At 38.2% G+C, this 21,694-nt stretch overlaps 1 protein-coding gene and 1 long non-coding RNA gene across 4 annotated transcripts in view; one reads left to right on the forward strand and one right to left on the reverse strand.

Moving 5' to 3' along the window:
* Positions 1 to 21,694, forward strand: part of dlg2 (discs, large homolog 2 (Drosophila)) — a gene marked incomplete at its 5' end in the record, with an annotated part of 395,575 nt that overhangs the window by 58,439 nt on the left and 315,442 nt on the right. The window contains 1 exon segment of one of the 3 annotated variants that reach the window (NM_001443110.1): positions 3,244 to 3,501. 3 annotated transcript variants of the gene reach the window in all.
* LOC147842116 (uncharacterized) lies at positions 13,314 to 17,235 on the reverse strand. The gene is made up of 3 exons (XR_015501291.1): positions 16,336 to 17,235; positions 15,791 to 15,819; positions 13,314 to 14,382 (listed from the first exon to the last, which is right to left on the reverse strand). It is a non-coding gene; the product is annotated as an uncharacterized LOC147842116 (long non-coding RNA).

Genomic DNA, 21,694 nt, shown 5'->3' on the forward strand with positions numbered 1-21,694 from the left:
GCTGGGAAGTGTCTGCTATAATGTTAAAGGGCCATGAAACCCCCTCGTTTCAGCTGGGTGTTTTCACACCTCTACTTTGGAAAAAGTCAGAAAAGTGGGCGTGTCCAGCTTTGTTTAGAAGGGAGTGTCGAAGGAAGAAAAGAGGCATGGTGTGGGAGTGTCTATTTGGGCGCGCTGAGTTTCAGAGTCAAAATACACACATACAGGCATTAAAGTGACTGTGTTTACATGGACATCTGTAGTCGAATTATTTGCCAAATTACTAAATGGTGGACTGCAGTTTGGCTCTTTCATTCAGGGAATTCATTCATGTCCCTCGACAAACAAGATATTTGATTCGAGGAACTGCTCTAAGCGTGTATTTTTCATGCAATGTTTGATACCGCACGGCGAATGCGACAAAAAAACCCTCCGCATTTCCCGGAAACTTAGATGCACACGGCAGGTAGCGTCAGAAAGCCGCGTGTGTTATTCAGGTCACAAAATGCGGTGAAAATCCTACACGAGGTAAAAGTTTGGTTGTAGTGCTGCTAACATTTTTACACTCGGTGCAATAGTTTGTTCGATACGAAAAAACTGAATAAACAAAGAGCACTGGTCGCTCACTTACCAAATCTGTAGAGACAGGACAATCCACAGCAACTAGAGCCGCGTCTTTATTAAGAGGAGACTAAAGCGAATCCGGATCTCAGCGTTTGCAGATGAGAACAGCTCTCAGGTAAACAATAATCCTCCTTAGACACGTAAGTTATTGTTGTCGAGCGTCGCGTACACTGTTAATCCACACGTGACTCCAGATGAGCTCTCACAGAGTGAAAATGAAAACAAAACTTAATGGCAGCAAACTATAAAAGCAACACTTCACGCTTGTTTTGCCAACACAACGTGGCGTCTCTGTCGTCTAAACACTGTGACAGTAATGAATATTAATGAAGTTGCACAATACAGCGCGCTGATTGGTTTGAACCAAGCTTTACTCATGCATTAATGCATCACACTGTAAGACGTAATAAGACACACTCTGGTACAGATGTCCAGTCTGCACGCTGGAATACAATGCTATTTTGTCATGACCGTGACGCAGCTTCAAAAATTCGTTTCAAACCGGAAGTACGAATTTGCTTGAAATAACGCAAAAACAACCAATTTACACTTTTTAGTGAAATATAGGTGTCCTAATAGTGTTTTTAGCAGTGTGGGACACATATACAACTGTCAACAGCTCAAAAAATGTGTTTTGGTGTTTTGTGACCCTTTAATGTTGTTTTTGGTGTGTTTACATAGATGAATATGGCCACTGCGTTAAATGCACAGTATTACGAGCTTATTGCCAGATTATATGGTTATGATAACATGATATATGCCTTCAGTGATTTCCTAAAGATAAATACCAAAAAACAAAGCAGCTGGAATAACTACTGCAGGTGTGATTGTCTGATCTCATATGAAGTAAGAGATTGCGATGACATATCATGACGTGTGCTGGGGCTGTAGTGCTGTCCCAATTCTTAGGGGTAAATTTAAGCCCTTCCCCTTAACCCTTGGTTTTAAGGGCCAATTGGGATTGGGCCTTACAGACATATTAATTGAAAGGGGAAGAAAACCCTATTTGTGACTAGTGTAAGAATATTTTGACAACAAAATATTTTGATAGAATGTGTACTTTTAAATGATATGAGAGAACGTTTTTATTCTGAAAATATTTTCATTGAAATGTTTGAAAAGGTGCCTTCTGGAGCAATTTTGGAATATTTATCTTTAATTAAACTAAAATATTGTATTTGACTCTTTTTCAGTATTGTTGCTACTTGTATTTTGTTTTTTTGTTTTTTTTTTACAATGTATATTTGTTAAGAAACTGCTATGATTATATATTGTATATATAGTATACCTTTTGCCATGAACATAGCCAATGCTGCTGATATGGCATTAAAACCTAAATAAATAAAAATAAATCTGAACTGACTGTTCTTCCTGTCATTTGAATGACCTTGAGTGTCAAGGAAGGCTCCTTTAAAAAAATAAATAACTTATATATATATATTATTCTTATTACTAATGATATATTATTCATGTATACACATTATTTTGATTAATTAATATAGTAATATAATTAGAAAGTATCCATTTATTCATTGATCTATTTATTTATTTATTTTTTATTTGCTGTGATGAGAATATACATTTTTTGCAAGTATTTATTATTATTGAGGTTTGTTTGTCTGGTGGTTTTGAGAGGTGCAATTCAGTTGGAGTACCATCCTTACTCTCAAGAGCTCTGAGTCATCTCTGAGTGCATTTTCATTGTACCTTAGTGAAACTCTTCTGCTCTGAGCTGAATTAACACATTCACAGCAAAGTGATTTGAGCACTTCAAATTTTGACAAGCAATTTAGATCCTGCTGTGTTCTCTTTTTGTGAGGTGTAGTTAGAAATAATGTACCACTGGCTACATTACCTACAATGCATTCTTTAAAGTGTCCACCACTGTAGAAAAAACAAAAACAAAAACTGGACGTGCTAAATTGAATATAGTGAGTTAGACTCCTGCCCCCTTGTGTTTGTTACAAGCCAGTGCACTGTGGAGTTTTATGTCCAGTAGTGACAAATGCCTTGCAGATATTTACCTCAGATGCAAATATGAACAGTTTGAATGTGTTTGATCATGGATGAAATCAAAGTGCAACATGGATGTTTTTTAAATTATTAATAATTTATTCTAATTTCAAATTTGCCTTTTATTATTCTGCTATTACGAGCTCTCAATCATTAATTGAGCTTTTTCCCACACCCAGTGGGCTGTCTCACTGGATGCATTGTGTTTTGAAACATTCAAATGTGGATCATAATTCCTCAAAAGCATAATGTAATATAGACTGTGGCTTATATGACAGATCTGCTGCTTACAGCCCTGTTACTTTCCAGCCTAATGAATGCAGCTTTTTAGCACTGAACTTCCACTGTAGACAAACTCTTAAGTGGAGTTATATAACTCAGCAAGATGTGTGTGCAAAAATTATTCAAAAAAATCCCCCCATTCCTTATACTTTATACCCGCTGCTGTTTTACACCATGTGTGCATTCAATCTGGTGCAGTCAAAGTATCAAGTAACCACCAAAATCTACACTCACTCACTTCCTGATACTTCTTTGTGCTGTATTAAAGAGAGAGAGAGGGAGAGCGTGAGAGAGAGATGGAGAGAGAATCCCCCGTTCGGCGGTGTCTTTCTTCTGCTGTCAGCTGAAATGCCTTATCCTGCCACGAGGCATAGCGTATTTCTCCCTGCATGCCTGATGCCCATGTGTGCATACGAGTCCCTAGCCCAGAGAGACCGATACGGCAACCCGCCGCAACGCTCTGCTGGGATCGCATGCCGAGGGATGTGATCCGACTCTGCTCTTCCTCTTTTTTAATTTGCCTGGCTACCACACCGATCCTTATGCCACACAACACCTGCAATGTTTTTTGCATGTTATTGTGCGCTGAGGTCCAACGTGAAGGTAAGACCATGCTGCAAGTGTGAACTTTTGGGTCTGCCGTAGTACATGTGATTATGGCATCCGTGGATTGTCACACCAATGTATTTTATTAGGAACCTTGGGGGAGTTGACAGATTTTTACATTAGTTTCTTTGATTTTTCTGGAGGTAACCGAGAGGATTTTTACAGAAGCGTTGGACAGCCTCAGAGGAAAAAGTCAGCTTTTCTGTCAGATTTCTTCTGTTTGTCTATTTGCTCTCCTTCTATATTTAGTATGGTTAATATCTCAACGCCTTTGCCCATCTGTCCTTCTCCCCACAAATGTCTTTATGTTTTTCCTCGAAAGGTTTTACATCCAGACCTGGCTTCTAAAGTATATTAGGTGGTTTATATGCAAGAAACTGCTATTGAACTTGTCAACCTCAAATTGCCCACCTCTCTCTGCTGACATAGCAGGAAGTGCACTGATAATGCAAGGAGGGGCGGTGCTGCCTGTGACAGTCATCTCCACTTTACAAACTTTCTTGAAGGCTACAGTGAGCCGCTCTGAAAAAGTGAATAGACCTTTTAAGTTGTATACTATGCTCTATTCTCTGCAGGCGTCCATATAGTGTTTTTGGGGGGGCTCGTCCGGGATGTTTTAAGCTGTTAAATTGCTGCTTGTCTGGAGGAGGTGGCGTTCTGCTTTCCTCGGCAGCTTCTAATGGATTTATCTGAAGGAAGCTGTGTTCTCATGCATCAATCTGGCAGTAAGCATGATGCAGGGGTGGACAGGCTGGCGATGGGAAAGAGGAAGTGCGCATCTGAAGCCAAAAATCGTATTCATGATTTGAGCAATTATAGTAATATAGTAGATTACCGTGAATGCTTGATTGTGTGGGAATGCAAGTGTAGGAGTGTGTGTGTGGGGGAGAGTGTGATGGATTGTGTGTGTGTGTGTGGGAAGAGATTAATGCCAGGGTGTGTATAAGGCTCCATGTGAGCGTTTGTATGGGGGTGGATGTGTGTAGAGGAGTGAAACTGAGCTCTATCTGTCTTTTCCTCTCTTGCATTAGTGGGCTGTATAATAACACACTTGATCCGTCTATACCAGTGGGCATCTCAGAACTAAAGGCCAGCAATGTTCAGCTACATTACCCAATACTTTCTCCCACGTCAGTCATGAAACACACAACCTCGCTGGTCTTTGTGGAGCCTCATGAATCAGTGGGCTTAATTTAGCAATAGTCTTGGGTATGCTACTTTTAATAAGTTACGGTGGATGATCTTTTGGAAAAAGTACAAACTCCATTCATTGGCCACTTTATTAGGTACATCTTACTAGCACCGATTACTGCCTTAATTCTTTGTCGCATAGATTCAACAACTAGAAATATTCCTCATGGGTTTTGGTCCATATTGACATGATAGTATCACGCAGTTGCTGCAGATTTGTTGGCTGCACATCTCTGATGCGAATCCCCCGTTCCACTCTATTGGATTGAGCCTGGTGACTGCGGAAGCCATTTGAGTACAGTGAACTCATTGTCATGTTCAAGAAACTAGTCTGAGATGATTTGTGCTTTATGACTTGTGTTATCCTGGGCACACTGTGGTCATAAAGGGATGGACATGGTCAGCAGCAATACTTGTGACGTTAACATGATGCTCAATTGGTACAAATAGTTGATACAAAGCAGGATGGATTCATGCTTTCATGTTTGTTGACATCAAAATTCTGAATCTACCATCTAAATGTCGCAGCAGAAATCGAGACTCATCAGACCAAGCAACCTTTTTTCCATTCTTCTATTGTCCTATTTTGGTGAGCCTGTGCAAATTGTAGCCTCAATTTCCTGTTCTTAGCTGACAGGAGGGGCGCTCGGTGTGGTCTTCTGCTACTGTAGCCCATCTGCTTCAAGGTTGGACGTGTTGTGCATTCAGAGATGCTCTTCTGCATACCTTAGTTGTAACGAGTGCTTATTTGAGTTACTGTTGCCTTTTTTATCAGCTCCGACCAGTTTGGCTGTTCTCTTTTGACCTCTGGCATCAACAAGACATTTGCAGCCACAGAACTGCCCTTCATTGGGTATTTTCTCTTTTTCTGACCATTCTCTGTAAACCCTAGTGATGGTTTTGCGTGAAACTCCCAGTAGATCAGCAGTTTCTGAAATACTCAGACCAGCCCGTCTAGCACCAACAACCATGCCACGTTCAAAGTCCCTTAAATCACTTTTCTTCCCCAGCGGACCGTCTTGACCATGTCTACATGCCTAAATGCATTGAGTTGCTGCCATGTGATTGACTGATTAGAAATTTGCGTTAATGAGCAGTTAGGTGTATCTTCAATCACCTTTCTTCCCCATTCTGATGCTTGATTTTAACTGCAGCAGATCTTCTTGACCATGTCTACATGGCTTGAGTTGCTGCATTGTGATTGGCTATTGGACAGGTCTACCTAATAAAGTGGCCGGTGAGTGTATAAAATATGTATGTGGGATAGCAGAGCACGAATGCTGCAGATCTGTTGGCTGTGATGGCCACTTGAATTCAGTGAGATGTTCAGGAATCAGTTTTAGAGGATTTGAGCTTTTGTGATACGGAGCTTTAACCTGCTGAAAGTAGCTATCAGAAGATACACTCTGTACACGGTGGTCATAAATGGATGGACATAGTCTGCAGCTCAGGTACACTGTGGGGTTTAAATGATGCTCAATTGGTACTTAGGGACTCAGTGTGCCAAGAAAACATTCCTCACACCATCGTTACATCACCATCAGCGTGAACCATTGATACAAGGCAGGATGAATCCATGTTTACGTGTTGATATTGCAAAATTGTAATCCTACCATAATAAATTGTGACCTTGCCACCCCCTCCCCCCAACATACAAACAAACAATTATGAAACATACTACTCTTAGTACTACTTTCTAATAACATATTTGTGTCGTTTCCATGATTACAATTCTGAGCGTACCATTTAAATGCTTATTTTTCAAATATACAAGTGGTCAGTTTAAAGTGCATTTTAAAGGATTAACTACAGTAGGTTAATTGGGTTAACTGTGTAAGTTAGGTTAATTAGGCAAGTCACAACAGTGGTTTGTTGTGTATCCTAAGAATCTTTTAAAATGCACTTTAAGCTGACCACTAGTATATTTGCAAATTCAGGGAAGATTTATTCAGCTTATTTTTAAACATAATAGTTTTAATAACTCATTTCTAATAACTGATTTATTTGATCTTTGCCATGATGACAGTAATATATATAAAATATATATATTTTAGGATATATATAAATATATATATATATATATATATATATATATATATATATATATATATATATATATATATATATATATATATATATATGGTGAGGAAGCAGAGCAAGAGTGATTAAAATGCAGAATCTTTGGTGAATCGATGACATGATAATCGCAACCAAACCGTGAGACCAGTGTATGGTTACACCTCTAATATTTTAGGGATGCTCCTATCGATCGGCTGAGTTTGAGTTTATAAGATGCACATGTGCTTGCATTACAACAGCTAAAATATCTAGAGATGCGGTGCGATATGTTTATACAGTCTATCTACGTGACTCGTGTGAGTGATGGTCTCTTTGTGGCAAGTGGAGCCATTGGATATCCAGTGGTTTGAGCTGCTGTGATGAGAGCGGAGTGATCGCCACAGCCTTATGACCTGTCCCGGAAACTCTTCCGCATATTCGTACCAGCTCCGTGATACCCAAAAATTTGTTAAAATACTCGGAAATCATGGCAACCAGAGTGAATATGCAAGAGAACAGATTGCGAGAGGCACAGTGATGTTCTAAGCATTGCATTTCTTAGGTTAAATGAATATTGCAATAAACAGCTTATTTTTATTGTATTTATATAAATTTAATCTTTTCTTTGAAGTTAAATAAGCTGCAGATGCTCACTGTGAACTGTTCTTAAGGATGACTGTATTTTACTTTCTGTCTTGAGTTGGTTTACACTAAAGTTTTTGAAAGTGAGATTATGAGCGGAAGACTCTGACCTCCGTTGCGTTCTGTTTTAGGATTTATATTTGGCTTGAAGTGCCAGCTGATGGCAATTAACATGTTGCATATCCTCTCCTTCAAGATAATGAAGGTAATGATAGCGTGAGCCAGGAATAGAGTTCGATTTAGTTCTTTACCCTCTCACATAGAAGAAACACTCTGTCCGAACACGCTGTGCTCACTAATGCTCTACATCTCCGCTTTTCCAACCAATGTGTATAGCCTGGGCCCAAGCATAGGGCTTTCCAGCATGTGAATTTACACTGGGAAAGAGAGGCACCCAGACAGCACTGACCGACCCATCTGCTAAAACCGTTGAGCAAGCTTTGAGTCATATAGTCATGAATATTTCACAAACAAATCTCATTCAGTTCTGTTGATGAATGCAGTAACGCTGCAGAGAGTTAGGGCTGGAACACTCTGCAGGATTTTTGAGGTCGTCAGATTGTTGTTCATCTAACACAACATGAATTCGCAAGCAACACAACAGATTGATCACATGGGGTCACACATTACAAAACATTTCAAAAGGAAGAATTACTAACATTTTTGTTTCACAACGAAACACACAAGAAGTGTTTAAGGAAATAACATATTACAAATGAGACCTGACCTTAGGGACATGTCTTCTCCAACATGGTACTGCAGTTTGCAAAACAAAGGTAACATTTTGTGATATAAAATCTATGCACTACCTGAAAAAAGTCTTGTCGCCTATCCAAATTTTAGGATCAACAAATAATAACTTGACTTCTAGTTCATCATTTGGTATCAGAAGTGGCTTTTGTGAAAGGCAAAGGCCTGTAGATTACTCTCATTTCATTAAAATAAAAATAAAAGATGATCTTGCCTTGATTTTTAATTATTTAATTAGGACAGTAAGGTCTGACTTTGCTTAGACCAGTGGTTCTTAAACTGGTACGTGTACCACTAGTGGTATGCAGGCTTCCTTTAGTGGTATGCGGAGGAATGAAATATGTCATGTACAGGCTACACACATTTAAAAATTTTCAAAAATGATGGATATAATAAGCCATAAATGACATATAGCCTATATTTCTGAGGTAATCTGCCACGTTTTTTTTTTAACTGTGCAGAGTTGTAGCTGCTTTATTGGGCCTACTACGCTACTGTATTTCAATACTGCTCATTTTGGTGGTACTTGGAGAGACTATTTTTTTCTGAGGTGGTACTTGATGAAAAAAGTTTGAGAACCACTAGCTTACACTATAGTCTTGTCACTTATACAATGTACAGTATAGAATATAAAGTCATGGTGCAGTGGATGAAGAATTAATATTGTGTATGACTCCCATGAGCTTGGACGACTGCATCTATACATCTCTGCAATGACTCAAATAACTTATTAATAGTCATCTGGAATGGCAAAGAAATCGTTCTTACAGGACTCCCAGAGTTCATTAAGGTAATTTGGATTAATCTTCAATGCCTCCCCATCTTACCCCACATATGATCATTAATGTTCATGTCTGGTGATGGGGCTGGCCAATCCAAGAGCACCTTGACCTTCTTTCGCTTTCTGGAACTTTGATGTGGAGGCTGAACTATGAGAAGGAGTGCTATCCTGCTGAAGAATTTGCCCTCTCCTTTGGTTTGTAATGTAATGGGCAGCACAAATGTTTTGGTACCTCAGGCTGTTGATGCTGCCATCCACTCTGCATATATCTCGCACACCCCTATGCTGAATGTAACCCCAAACCATGATTTTTCCCTAACCAAACTTGACTGATTTCTGTGAGAATCTTGGGTCCATTTATCACAAAAATCGACCTTCTGTCACTTTTCCAAATGATCAACTAGAAGTAAATGTATTTATTGTTCTTACAACTGGGATCATCAAGACTTTTGTCAGGTAGTGTACAGGTTTCCTGGACTTCTTGAAAGTACTTGAAATGTATGGATTCAAGACCTGGCAAGTACTTGAAAACAAACATGGGTCCTTGAAAATACTTGAATTAAATTTGAAATTAGTTTTGGAGGTATTTCAATAATTGTCAGGCTGTGGTCAAAAAACAGAATGAAAAAAAAACACAATTTCTTAATTTAAAATCTTAAATTAAAATGTAAAAATTGTTTAGTTGTTGTACAAGAACTATGACAAATGCTTCACATTTTATAAATATTTCAGAAACCACATCTGAATATGACCAGTTCTTAATTCAAAGTTTGAAAACGACACATTGATTTTTGTTTTATTTTAATTTTTTTTTATGTTAGTATTAGGTTTAAGTGAAATGTTATGTACAGTTAGGACTTTTAAGGTGCTACATATTACTATGGTGCTTGATTTGCATTTAACAATGCATTAAAAAGTCCTAAAATTGGCTGTTTATGAAAAAGTGGAAACCTTGTATATTTATTTATTTATTTATTTATTTATTTTTATTTTTAGGATAGTGTTTAGGGCTGGTTGATTAATCAAATAGTAATCGAAATCGACATTCATAACCTATAATCGATCTAATTTTTCCAGGTTCATTTTTTCAGTTACTTTCCCTACCATGTGTGGAGTCATGTGACCCCACTCTGGCAAGGCTGATTTATACTTCTGTGTCGAACGCACTGGTATTGTCTGGTGCAGCCTTCACTCGGTCGCATACCCGCGCACCTCTTAAAAAAATGTAACTTCACGTCACACATTTGCACTACATTAACAGAGATGGGAAGCCACGCCAGAAATGCCTTGAGATGGCATATTTTGTTACAATAAAATTATTATTTACATTAAAATATTTGTTTTGCTGAAGATTCAAGAAATGCACTGTTTAAACTTTCATGTACATGATATACAAGAGTTATTGTATTTAAAGGGATACTGCTTATTTTTTAATTACCTACAATTATTTATTATTTAATTTACAATGATCGTAATCAAGTTAAAATGTTAAATTAATCAAGATTTTGATTTTAGGCCAAATCACCCAGCACTAATAGTGGATATCATAGACAGGAATGTATGGGGAACAGAGAGAGAAAAGATCAGCAAAGGACCTTGAGCCGGGGATCGAACTCAGGTCGCTGTGAACACTGTAAACACACTAACCACTTGGCTGTTGGCACCAAATTCAATATGATATTCTTTATAGCTAGTTTCTGAAATATTTGATATATTTTCTGTTTGCCTGCGTGCAGTGCTGTGGATTAAGGGCTTTGGTTTCGGTAGCTTTACTTTAAGTTTCATCTGGCTCTAACAAGCAGTCAGACAGTGGTGTTGATGTTTGATGTCTTTGTTGTACATTGTGGAATTCTTGCCGGTTCCCCTGGAGTTTTCTTAGGAGCCGGCAAGCTCTTGTTTCCGCGTGCTTGTGTTTGTTCATTGCATATATTTGTGTGGTGTGTTCTCATTAGACACAGAGTCACCACCGCCCACTACAGCTTCATTAAACCCGCTGCGGTTCTAACACACACATATATTCATGGCTGTCTGTCACTGTATCAGATACGCATATTAATCACATGGGCACAGCTTGTTCCTGTCATGCTATTCCAGCAAATCCACACACAAACAACCCAAAATAGTTTACTAGTGCAATACAGATTTTTAAATCATTCCGAAGAAAATTTAATTGGTGCTTAAATATGCAAAAGTCACCACCATTATGTAATGGTGGTTGCAAGGGCTTTGCTAGAGGTGTTTTGGGTGATTTCCTGGGGCTGTTTCAATGGTGTCAGAATAACTGATTGTCAATCTAGGTTTTTAAGATTAAATAAAATTGAATAGTGGAGAATCTACAGAGTGGAATGCAAAAATCTGCTCTGTCCCTTAATTCTATTTAATCTTTGTTAGAGTGAAACTGTAAGACTCATTAATTAACGCTGACTTTGTTTACATGGACATCAGTAATCTAATTATTTGCCTTAATCTGAATAAGCCAACAATATGATTAAGGTGTTTACATAAATTGCTTTTTGAATGTTCCTTTCATGAACTGGTTTGTTATAGTATATAGTTGGATTCATAGATACATACACTAGATATCACATACGTACCTGGAGCATGCGTCAATAGCACCGCCACATTTGTACAGTGCTCCCAGGACAAATGTCATTCAGCTGCACTAGTCAAGACCAAAGCCAATCTGAAGATGCTGGACTTTTGCGCTGTGTACGGTTGTAGTAATGAGCAAAAAAAGCGAAAGCACAAAGGCAGAACATTTCTTAGGTAAGAATTTATTTTTTATTTTTTTTTAGGATGTTGTATGTTATGGACTTTTGTGCTAAACGAGTAACGTTATTGATGATAATACAGTCACTTACTGCCTTGACCATGAGGCAAATTAGCACCAACTCGCACTAAATACTCCGCTTATGCTAGTTTTGTTGAATAAAATAAGCAAACAATGTAAATGAAATATGACAAGATGCTGAAGTGCACTGTAAAAAAAAATGTTGAGTAAAGATAAAAAAAATAAGGCAACTTGCAGTAAGAATTTTGAGTTGTCTCAACAACTGTTTTTAGTTTTTCTCAGTTACAATTTTTCGTTCAGCTAACATAATTTTGTTTATATATGCAATGTTAATTATTGTATTTTACTAGTAAAGATATTCTTGTCATATCATCTGAAGCAACAGTTACTGCTGTTGAGTCAATATATATATATATATTTTTTTCTGTTTAGTGGATGATTTTTTTCAAATTTGCATAATAATTAGTTCTAGTTAGCATATCATTCTGTTTTTATTCATTACTTAAAAATGAACACAAACTTACTACTTCATCCATTCATGCATTTTCCTCTGGTTTAGTCCCTTTATTTATCAGGGGTCACCACAGTGGAATGAACCGCAAACTTATTCAGCATATGTTTTAAACAGCGGATGCCCTTCCAGCTGCAACCTATTACTGGCAAACACCCATTCACACTCAGACACATGTACCTCATATCTTTGAACTGTGGCGGAAACTGGAGGAAACCCACGTGAACACAGGGATGTCAACTGACACAGCCGGGTCTCGAACCAGCGACCTTCTTGCTGTGAGGCGACAGTGCTACCAATTACCCCTCTTTCAAGCAACTGATAAACAAGCTTAGTTTTCGATCGGCACGTTATGCGCAAATTATTTAAAGATCAACATTTCTTGTTCAACACACAAATGTTTGTCCAGAAAACTCAGTTAAACATTTAGAAAACATTTTAGTGAATATTGTTGACATAAAATATTCATTAATTCATTTTCTTGTCGGCTTAGTCCCTTTATTAATCCGGGGTCGCCACAGTGGAATAAATCGCCAACTTATCCAGCAAGATTTTACGCAGCGGATGCCGCAACCTATCTCTGGGAAACATACACACACACATTCACACACACACTCATACACTACGGACAATTTAGTCTACCCAGTTCAGCTGTACCGCATGTCTTTGGACTGTGGGGGAAACCGGAGCACCCGGAGGAAACCCACGCGAACGCAGGGAGAACATGCAAACTCCACACAGAAACGCCAACTGAGCTGAGGATCAAACCAGCGACCTTCTTGCTGTGAGGCGAACGTGCTACCCACTGCGCCACTGCGTCGCCCCTGACATAACATATATTTTTATGTAATCAATTTTTAGTCGTTCATAACCGAGAGTCATTCAATAATGGCCCATGTCTATCAGCTAAAAAAACCATTCAGTCGAGTGATAACATTTGAAGCGGGTGTCTATAATAGTAACTATATAACATTTTTTATTATAAGCATCTACACCACCGGATAAAAAACTTTTTAATAAGCATTTATCTTCAGTTGGAATATACATCAATTCTATGCGTGTTCAAGAAAAAAGGTCAGGAGAGGTTTTTCTTCAATGTCAAAAATTGTAACAATTTATTGGATACAAATGAATAATTCGATTCACAGAATTCTGTTATCCTTAATGCAATGCAAAAGTTACATTAGGGAGTTGCGCAACCCCTTTCTTTTGCTAACTTCAACTTATATAGGCAGCTATTAACAGGTGGAGTTTAGTGAAATTCGTCATTTGTCAATCATTGTCCAGTCCTCCATTGGCCGCACCCCAGACATAAATCCTCTTTTTCTACGAATTCTCTGCACACCAAAAAAAGCATAAAACTTTTTGTGCTCTGTGTTCAGTTTTAACACCTTTCTTCAGACAGGAAGTTTCTGCAAGAGCTGAATTAAATTTTGGACCAGCATTTATCTACTTCTGCAAAAATGCTAATTAGTATGCACATCATCCCACACACAACAGTAAAAGTTCAGATAATATATGACCCTTACGTGACCAATACAAATAATTGTTTGATTAAAAAAAAAAAGAGAGAGACGAAAATAATAAAAAATTGATTCCTATTTTCTAACACTTCACAGTCATGGTGTGAAGTTAGGTACCTATTTTTATATAGAATTCAAATTTTTATTATGAAAACTTTATAGCTACAGTTATCTATATAGTTACTTGACACAATTTATTAGCTCTCATATTTTCTGTGATATACTGATGCACCGAATTGCTATAAATACCATATACTGTGAACAATGGTATAAGCTTTTCACGATACTGTGATCACTGAATCCAACTCAAAATCAACAAAAAGTCAGATCCTGCAAAATTCATAATTAAACACACAATAAAAAAATTTAAATAATCTCATAAAACATCCAATTCAAAATCATATAATCAAATTATATTTATTTTCAGTTTGTAAAATTGTTTTACATGACTTAAAGAAGTTGCATACGCAGAGCACGTGTTGCATTTGAGTGTCTCTTAAATGTTTTGCAGCCAGTGCAGTAGGCAGACGCAGATGAAACGTGAGGGATTTACATTTGAAGTCAGTGCCAAGATGTGATTAGACATCCTGTGCCGCTATTTGGGCGTTTTGTGCGTTTGACGCGCTTAAGACTGCAAAATAAAGTTAGAGCAAACATCTATCAAACAGAGCAGTGGAACAGACAGAAAAGCAAGCAGCTTACAATGGTGGAGATTGCTTAAAGGATGACGGCCGCTGGACGTGACAGAAATAAAGGACATTATATATGCTTTACATGTATGCCTGATATAATGATGTGTGTCAAATCGATAAATGTTTTCATTTAAAGATCCCCTATTGTGGGTTTTTGAAAATGACCTTCCTTGTAGTGTGTAACACAGCTCTAAGTGAAGTGAAATATCCAGCTAAGGCTTAAATCTGAAAGTGGACAGTTTTTAAAACTATTGATTCATCTAAAATAAGAGTCGACTCATAGTGGTTAGAACGAATCGTCTTCATAACGAGTCTTTAGCCGTTCTGGCGTGACGTGGCTACAAAATTTAAACTTAAATTTTAAAATTAAATTTAAACCTGTGTAAACTAACACGGCAGCAAAGACGGATCCTGAAGTCATCATGAGTCTTGAAGACGCAGTGCTTACCTGGATATTATTGGTTGTGTGAGGGAAAGGAGTGCTTTAGCTATCTACATGCTTACAAAGGCCGATTCATTCGTTTGTCAAAGGAAGGATCAGAAGAGACTACTGATGTATGAGACTTGTGAGACAAATGGACAGACAATACACTAGGGGTGCGTGCAAAATAAGGCCAGTTTATTAGGCACAAAGGCAGCCTGCTGCATGCTGAGGAGGAGCGCTGGTGAGTGCTGGCTGGGGATGTGATTGTTGGGCAGAGTACAGGTAAGCCCTGAGAACATATAAAACTTCACGCAAGAGGTGCCGCAGCAATGATTGCAATGATCTACAGCTGAGAAGGGAGAAAAACTCCGAAATAAAAGATAATTATTGAAATGAGACCTGGCGGTGACACATTTCATGAGTGTGAGTAAAAAGCTGTCTCCTTATTTTCTCTAGCTTGCAAATTATTTATTTAATTGTGTTTAGTTGCTTGTACTGCGATTGGATCCCATACCAATGTTGGGGCTTGACAAACCATGCTGGGCATTTTACTGTCTCGCGCCAAACACTACCGACCAATCACAACAGGCTGTTAAAGGTCCAATCAGTGCAGATTAGCTTCGCGCTAAGGAGGGGTTTGGGAACAAATGAATCGCTTAACGGATCAAATGGGAGTCGCTGGGATAATTAGGTATAAATAAATTCATATTATGTGTTACCATGAAAGTGGTTTTTGACCTTGCATGCATATCAGTAGGTTGTTGGAGACTCCTATAACTGAAATATGACCCTTTTTAATGTATAATAGGGGCTTTTTAAATCTTTCCCTGCAGTTAACGAGAGAAAATGCTTACGGCGATCTGTGCCTTAGGTGTATTACGGTAGGGGAAGCCGTAACACGTGTCCTGAGTGAGGTAGCCTGCCTGATGTTAGATGCTCTGAGTAGTGAAATCTGAGAGAAAGTAAGATTGTGGATTAAAATAAGTTATACAACCTTCCTTTGCCCTACCATTTTAAATCTGTTTTAGATCATGTCTTGACAAGAAGCCAAAATAAAGAAGAATAGAACATTTTTTCTAACTTTGTATGTGTTTTTTAATCGCAAAATTGTCAACACATTTCTAGGAATCACACCACAAAATCAATCATTTTTATCGCAAAAAATAAAAAAAAATTGTGAAAAACTAGTCTGATAAGCCCATCACACAGCATTGTTTTGAACATTCAGCCAATTCTGTTACTGTAGCCTTTTTGTTGTTGTTTAGTATCAATAGGCTAGATCTCTGAAATCACAATGTGAATGCAAAGCAAACCAGGATTAAATAGAAGTACGTATAAATACAGTCTCAGTAAAATAAAACAATAGAGAAAGTGACTATTTTCAGTTACGTATCTAATAAACCATAGTGCTGTCAGGATTATCGCTTGATTTGGTAGTCTTAAACTGCAGGAGCTCCTGTTGATGTACCTGTCAACCATCGGCATCTTGAGAAGGAATCGTGTTGCAGTCGTTTTTTTCCGTGTGGCTTGATGGCTCTTCCTCTCTTGGTTCCTGCTTGGCTGTGTTCCCTGCAGTAGACTTGCTGAGTGCCGCAGAGTGCTGGATGCAGCGGTGGGGAAGTGATTCAGGGCCTCCCCACATCTCTGGCATGCTCTCTCTCTCTCTCACACACACACACACACACACACACACACACACAAATGCGAAGAACAGTCTCTGAGTCTGCCCAGAGAAAAGGAAGCCACTTCAAAGAACATGAACACCTTTCTACTGTACGATTGAACACTCACTGAAACACGCTTACACACACACACACACACACACACACACACACACACTCAGAGAAGCATGCAGGAACAGAAAGTGAGGAGCTCAGAGGTAAGCAGAAAAGACTTTATACATCATGTCAAGTGTGGAGAGGAGGTGGACCGTAAAGCTGAAGTGATTAAGTGTTATTTCGATGCTCTAGTTGTCGTAAACACTGTAAGTTGGCATTGCAAACTGTTGTAGAACGTGGTTTTCAGTCTGTCGTAAGAAACTCTGCAGCAAAGTGACTCACCCCAAATGAATGTGTTTTCTCTGTCTTTGTAGCTCCTTTTGTCATTTTCTTGTTTTAACTCTGTCAGTCACACACTCTTTCGATTTCCTTTTCACTTTCCTCTTCCGGAGAGATGAATAATAGGCACTTGATATCATCCTTCTCTTCTGTTCTATCATCATTCTTGTTTTGATTTGATGATTAGCTATGCTACTCACGCTCTTAGCATTCTGCTTGACTAATGTGTGCACTTTTATGCTGCATTTCACTACAGTGTTGGGCAGACTTCCCGGCAAGCATGTGGCTGGGTGCTCAGCCTGTATATGTGTGCGTTTGAAGCTGACGTGTAGAGGCGGGCTTTTGTGGTCAGGTCTAAATCCCCTAGTACATGATGCTTGTTTGCTTCAGCTGGCTGTGATGACACTTGCACCCATGGGTGCACACACACACGTTTATAATATTACAGAAGAAGTTCATAGAAGAAAAGAAGAAGGCTCTGAAAAATCATAATCAGAAGTACTAATACCTGTCTCAAAAATGTAGTACAAGTAGAGTAAAAGTATCTGTTGTAAATATTACTTAAAGTATGAGTAAAAAGTAGCTCTTTTAAAAGTACTCAAGAGTAGTAAGTAATAAGTATTACACTGAATGGCTAATGCATGTGTGTAAACGTAATATTCTGTAGTGCATTTATACAGAAATGATCTGTCATCTTCTTATCAGTGACATTCAGTCTAAACAGGCTCTCGATTAATATTTTGGAGAATCTTGGACACTTTTAATGTTTCCAAACAGTTTGCTGCATGTCTTGATGTTGGTTAGTATGATGCGATTTACTTTTCAGTTTACTTTTTGCGATTTGATTGGACATTAATCGAAAGACTGATTTTTTTTTTTAGAATCCCCATAAACAGGAAAAAATTAGGTAGTGTCTGCAGTTTGAAGGAAAGTAGTGGAGTAAAAGTACAGATACTGCACTAAAAATGTACTCAAGGTAAAGTAAAAATTAAAAGTACACAATTTTAAAACTACTTAGATTTTAAACTACTCAATTACAATCATTTTAGTATTTGTAATTTGTTACTTTACTCAGCACTGAGCCCTGAGGAATAGCTGCATGCCATGGTTAATCAAAATAAAAGATTGTGATCTCGATTCGAACCAATTATATTTTCTAGTTCGGGAGAAGCATAAAAGAAGAATGCCCAAGTCTTCACATTGTTTTACATAGTAGACACCTCCAAATGAAGTTGAAAGAGTCACAAACTGTATTTATGAGGTATAATTCACCCAAAAATTAAACTTCTGATGCATATTTTCACGTATGTGTGGCCACGATATGACACGTGAGCTGACGCACTGTTTGTTTACTACTGAGATGCGCGTGTGCCCACCAGTGAGGTCTACAATAACGTTCAGTTTGTCACACGGAGCAATTGTTTGAGAGTCATGCGGGAAGTATGATTTGTTTTTGTTTTCTTAGAATGACAGCAGCCAAGACATGAGCCGCACTCGACAGTGAAAGTGAAACTGAAATCGCACACATCATTTAAATGACCATATCGCATTTTAGAGTTATGATTACGACAAGCATTTGATATGTTTTTCTTTCTTAGCAAACACAGAAAACAGTGTTTTGCATGAAAATAAATGTTTAACAGTTGTCAATATAACTATTATACCCTATTTAACGTTAAATTCAATGCACGAGGGAAACTGATGAGGACAAATGTCTGATTTTACCAGTGAAGAAAATCGTCTAATAACAGATTGCAAGCATAAGTCTTAAACATAATAAATCAACGTTTTATAAATAGTTGTATTTTGATGTTATCCTTTGATTGTACATTAATACCAATTATTATCGTTGTTTTACCATATGTTTGAGAATTAACAATAATAATAACCTACTCATATTACTCTTGTGATCTTCAAAAATTGTGATCTTGATTTTAAGCCAAAAAAAAAAAAAATTCTTGATTTCTCAGTTTAGCCAGAATCATGCAGCCTAACCCAGAGGTTAACCATCCTACTCGAACACCTCCATGAGTTTACTTTGGGATAGTGAGAGACAATAAAAACAAGACACAAAGAAAGATAAAGGGCAGAAAAGGAGGTGGAATGAATAGAGATTATGTGAGTTGAACATGTTCCCAGTCTGTGTTCACACGGTCTCTGTTGATCAGCTCCAATCAGGATCTCTGACTACGTCCTTCATCCGTCTGCCATCTCATCTGCTCCCCTCAGAATAACACCATTGTTCGCACGGCCTCTCGAGTTTCGGCCTGGCTACACTGCCATTTGGACCTAGACTCTCTATGTGAGTGTGTGTGAGAGACTGAGTGCTCATGTTACCCTCTTACTGTGCCTTGTTAGAGTGGTAAACATGAGCAGCTAACAGATGCAGGGTCTGTTTCTGTATATCAGTGACATACACACATACACACAAGTATTATGTAGTGCATATTTCGAAATGGTCTTCCCCACTTTTATATGCTCATCGGATTAGAGTTTGTTCTAATCAACATCCTGCAAAGTTCTGCTCCAGCTAGCTCTATTAAAAGTGCCCAAACAAACCTTGATTGGTTGTTTTGAATTTGTTTAATTAGGGTTAGTGTTAGAACTACTAGACAGTGGCCCTCTAGATACAGAATTTGACATCCCTGAATTAAAATTTCCATAGAAGTAAGTATCTGTAATGTTGTACTATTGTTTTAATAATACTTTTCCAACAAATATTAAATTCCTTGTAAAATCTATGTTGCTTATGTTGCTAGTGCACATTGTTATTCTTTAGGTTAGCAATTTGTGCAAGTTTATCCAATGAAAAAAGTTTTGATGATTTTCAATTAAAATCTGAGCGTTTGGTTTTTATTTGTAGTGGCGGCCTTTCTCTGTTGACATTAATGTGACTGCTTCACCCCCAGTATTCTTTACCACTGCCATCTTACTGTTAGTTTGCTATAATTCATTCCATTTGTAAGTACATCAACATGGTGAAATAAAAGTCTGGAGTGATTCCGGTTCACAGATCATTTTTCCTGGACTGTCACAACCAAGGTTGTGTACCCTATGTAACCGGTATGGACCGGACCGAATAAGCATATGGATTTCAGTGCCTAATTGTGGGGCCACTGGTGCTGTGACAAGGATGTAAGAAGTATCAAGGGGTACATTAAAGGCACACATAGGTAAGCGTTGTGTCACACCACCGCATAAAATTTAATTCTAAACAACTTTAAGGGATACGAAAACTGTCGACGATGTCAGGCGTTTGTTCTTGCTTAGGGAACGCACGCACATAGGCAGTTACTGCAGTACAGCGTATCCAGTGGGTAAAGGCTAGATCAGAAACGCGGCCAGCTGGATGTGCATTAACAGTGATAAATATTTTTAAAGCACAGTAACAGTTGGGTTTTGGGTTGGGGGTAGGCGTTAAAAAATACAATTTATTGGGTAATTTAAAAGATAAAATAAATAATTCTCAATAACTTTCGGCCATAACCATTTCTGATCTAGCAACAACCGATCTGATGAGCGACTTCCTTTAGAGTCATCAACATGCATGATCGCATACATCAAATTTGCTTAAACTTAATGTTTTAAAGTATGGCTATATTTTACAAGCAATGATTCTAACACAGCAATGTGCAGCAGATGCTTTACAAAAGTTGCGAATAAGTGGGGAAACATCTCAAACTTAATGACACGTTTGAGGGGCTCAATGAATACCTTAAAGGCAGAGGAATGCACTGTCTTTGACAGCTTGCGACATCATCTGGCACTTTCACTGACTACGTTTACATGGACACCAATATTCAGATTTTAATATGATTAGGACAAAACTCTGATTCATGTTACATTCACACGGGTCGTCAGCGTCAACGCTTTCCATTCACTTTGAATGGGTGACGTCAGGCATTGCCGAACTGCAGTGTGGATACGTTAGCGCTGCTTTAGAGGCGTTGCTCGCTGCAAAAGTTGGGACTTGCTCAACTTTTCAAGCGGCGACGGAAGCGTCAGCCAATCAGATCGCTGGATGCAAATACACCAGCTCAGACTGTGGCATATTGCTGACTAATTTCAATGGCTAACGCTGCTATGACGATCGCGTCAGCCCCAACTTCAGACACCCCCACTGTCAAGCGTTGATGCTGAAGCTCCGTGTGAATGGGGCATAAGAGTCTACCGTGTAAACAGCTAATTTTTTTTTTGTACCTTTTTGATTACCTTAAAGGATCACAGATCCTTGCGTCACAAAATGCGGAGGTTTTTCCTTTCCATTAGATGTGTGTTATCAAATTCTATTAAACAACATTCTTCCACAAGTTTTTAATTAATATTCTCATCCACTGGGCATGAACAATATGTTCCTGAATAAAAGTAAAACCTCTGAACTGCAGTTAAAGTCGAAAATGTAAATGTAAATGTAAAAGTTAAACACCTGAAATTACATGAAACTCCTCAGGAAATGTGGATAGCGTGGTGACACAATGACGTTAATTGACCTATGTGCTAGAAGATTCAAAACAGGATCATGAAAGGAACATTTAAAAAGCAACTCATGTAAACACCTTAATCATATTGTCATCCACTGTATTTTTGTGGCTCTAAAGTATCGGTTTAGGCACCGTTTTGGCACCGGTACCATTTTAAAAGTATCTATTTGGCATGGGTATCGAAATGACCCCAAACGATACCCAACCCTATTTACAACTCTGTGGTATGTGTGTGTTCTGGGTGGTTGCTAGTTGGTTGCTTATAGTGAAAATTGCCCGACTCAAACTC

This window comes from Danio rerio, chromosome 10 (genome assembly GCF_052040795.2).
Source record: "Danio rerio strain M-AB ecotype USA chromosome 10, GRCz13ab, whole genome shotgun sequence".
Classification (NCBI taxonomy): domain Eukaryota; kingdom Metazoa; phylum Chordata; class Actinopteri; order Cypriniformes; family Danionidae; genus Danio; species Danio rerio.